Source organism: Rhinopithecus bieti, unplaced genomic scaffold (genome assembly GCF_001698545.2).
Source record: "Rhinopithecus bieti isolate Rb0 unplaced genomic scaffold, ASM169854v2 scaffold_11288, whole genome shotgun sequence".
NCBI lineage: Eukaryota > Metazoa > Chordata > Mammalia > Primates > Cercopithecidae > Rhinopithecus > Rhinopithecus bieti.
This window is the reverse complement of record NW_016806818.1, coordinates 94,673-97,879: the sequence shown is the minus strand read 5'-3', so window position 1 is coordinate 97,879 and position 3,207 is coordinate 94,673. Positions and strand designations below refer to the sequence as shown.

The following is a 3,207-nucleotide window of genomic DNA, read 5'->3' as shown; positions in this document are numbered from 1 at the left end:
TGTTGCTTTTGGTGTTTTAGACATGAAGTCCTTGCCCATGCCTATGTCCTGAATGGTATTCCCTAGGTTTTCTTCTAGGGTTTTTATGGTTTTAGGTCTAACATTTAAGTCTCTAATCCATCTTGAATTACTTTTCGTATAAGGAGTAAGAAAAGGATCCAGTTTCAGCTTTCTACTTATGGCTAGCCAATTTTCCCAGCACCATTTATTAAATAGGGAATCCTTTCCCTGTTTCTTGTTTTTGTCAGGTTTGTCAAAGATCAGATGGCTGTAGATGTGTGGTATTATTTCTGAGGGCTCTGTTCTGTTCCATTGGTCTATATCTCTGTTTTGGTACCAGTACCATAACAGAGATATTTTGGTTACTGTAGCTGTTTTGGTTACTGTAGCCTTGTAGCATAGTTTGAAGTCAGATAGCATGATGCCTCCAGCTTTGTTCTTTTGGTTTAGGATCGTCTTGGCAATGTGGGGTCTTTTTTGGTTCCATAAGAACTTTAAAGCAGTTTTTTCCAATTCTGTGAAGAAAGTCATTGGTTTATTCAACACCAAAAATAAGCTCCTGCTAGAGGAAAGATCAGATGCTAAGGTTACCTTTCCGGGTTGCTTTACCAATACTTGTTGTGGTCATCCATTAGGCAATTCAGGCAAGCTTGAGGAAAGTGATGACCTTGAAGTAAGGCAAGCAGCATAGAAGCATCTGAAAGCTGAGTTAGGAATCCCCATGGAAGCAGTTCCTCCAGAAGAAATTAATTATTTAACACGAATTCACTATGAGGCTCGGTCTGATGGTATCTGGGGTGAACATGAAATTGATTACATTTTATTTGTGAGGAAGAATGTCACTTTGAGTCTAGAGTCTAGATCCCAATGAGATTAAAAGTTTTCTCAAAGGAAGAACTCAAAGAACTTCTGAAAACAGCAGCTAGTTGTAAAATTAAGAGAACACCATGGTTTCCAATTATTGTAGAGGCTTTTCTTGCTAAACAGTGGGATAGCTTAAATCATTTGAATCAGTTTGTTTATCACAAGAAAATACTTAGAATGTGAATATAGAGATGAATGATTACTGAAAAAATTCTCTACTTGGTAAATTTAAAATGATTGTTTTGTTTTAAATTTGGTTCCCTATTAGGGGAACTCTCATGTGATGCACTGATACTTTACAACCTGCTTGGAAAAAATAATTAACTCCTAACTTTGTATTACACACCCAGGATATGTGCTCTGTTTGTAGAAGACGTTTATGAGGGAGATTATTGTAAAATGAGAGAGCAAATAAAACTTAATTTAAACTGTTCAAAAAAAAATGATAATAAGGGAATACAATGAACAATTCTATACATATAAATCTGACAAATTAGATGATACAAAGCAATTCCTTGAAAAACTCAAACTACTACAATACTAAATAATTATTTCAAAGATCATTGTGTTAGCCCTGAAACTATTAAGACAATTTAATTCATAATTAACAAACTCTCAGAAAGGAAATCTTCAGGTCCAGGTGGTGTCACTGGAGAATTCTACCACACATGTAAAGAAGAATTGATGCCAACTCTACAGAATCATTTCAGAAAATAGAAGAACACATCCCAGTTCAGAACTAGAAAAACACAGTACAACAAAAGCAACAAAGCCTGGTGTCCCTCATGAATATAGTATAAAAATATTTAGCAAAATATTAGCAAATATAGTCCTACAATATGTAAAAAGAATTACACTCAGTACCAACTGGGTTTTATTTCGAAGATGCAATGCTGGCTCAGTATTTGAAAAGCAATCATTGCAATCCACTATAATGCAGACTAAAAAAGAAAAATCACATGACTGTGTAGTCAGATGCTCTACCCCTGAGCTATACCCCAAGAAAATCACATGATTGTACCAAACAATGCAGAAAAGCAGTCAACGAAATTCAATACTCATTCATGATTTTTACAAACTCTCAAAAAATTAAGAATAGAGAGAAACTTCCTCTACTTGATAAAGAATGTCTACAAACACCCTGAGGCTACCATTATACTTAATATTAGAAGTGAGTGACTGAATGTTTTCCCCCTAAGGTTGAGAACAAAGTAAAGATGTCTACCGTAACATTCTTATTCAACATAGTGCTGGAAGCTCTATCGAGCCATTGTAAAAAGGCAAGAAAAGGAAACAAAGGGCCACAGATCAGAGAAGAAGCTCATGAACCAGCCCCTATTTGCAGATGACACACGGTCTACATATAAAGCCACAAAGAACCTGAAGAGAAAAAACTCCTAGAACTAATAAGTGAGCTCAGCAGGGTCATGGACACAAAATAAACATAAAGAAACGTATTGTATTTCTATGTACCAGCAATAAACACATGGACACACGGCCTTTCAGTGGAAAGTAAAAATGCAACACCATTAAAATTGATTAAAAAAAAGAAGAAGAAAGAAACAGTATGAATGTAACAAATCATACACAGGACTTGTAAGCCAGAAATTACACAATGCTGACGGAAAAAGAGATAATTTAATAAACAGAGAAACATACGGTGTTGATGGATTGGAAGACTCAAGTAGGAAAGATGCCAATTCTCCCCAAAACTGATAAACAGGTTTAACACAATTTCTATCATAATCTCAGCAAAAGTTTTTGTAGATATAAACAGACTATTCCAAAAGATATATGAAGAGACAAAGGGATGAAAATAGCTATAATTTTGAAAAAGAAGAATAATGTGGGAAGAATCAGTGCCCAATTTCAAGGCTTATATAACTATATTAATCAAGACTGTGTAGTACTGGCAGAGGGATAAACATGTATATCACAGGACCAACTAAGGAACCCAGAAGTCAACCCATGCAAATATGTCCCACGGATTTTTGACAAAGTTGCAAAAGCAATTTAATGGTGTAAAGATAGCTTATGGGCAAATGGTGCTGGAGCAATTGGACATCCAAAGGCAAAATAAAATGAGCTTCAACCTAAGTCTCAAACATTGTACAAAAATTAACCCAAAATGTGTCATGGACTTAAACTTAAAAAGTAAAACTATAAAACTTTTAGGAAATGCATAGGAGAAAATATATGTGATATAGCTTTTGTCAAAGAGTGCCTAAATAGGTATCAAAAGCACAATTAATAACAGAAAAGAATTGATACATTGGACTGCATCAAAATTCAAAATTTTTTCTCTGTGAAAGATCCTATTTAGATCCTATTAAGAGAACTTAC

The 3,207-nt window shown here is 34.7% G+C and overlaps 1 pseudogene; it reads left to right on the top strand.

Moving 5' to 3' along the window:
- Positions 1 to 1,047, top strand: part of LOC108533200 (isopentenyl-diphosphate Delta-isomerase 1-like) — a 2,468-nt pseudogene extending 1,421 nt beyond the window's left edge.
- The last annotated feature ends 2,160 nt before the right edge of the window (positions 1,048 to 3,207 follow it).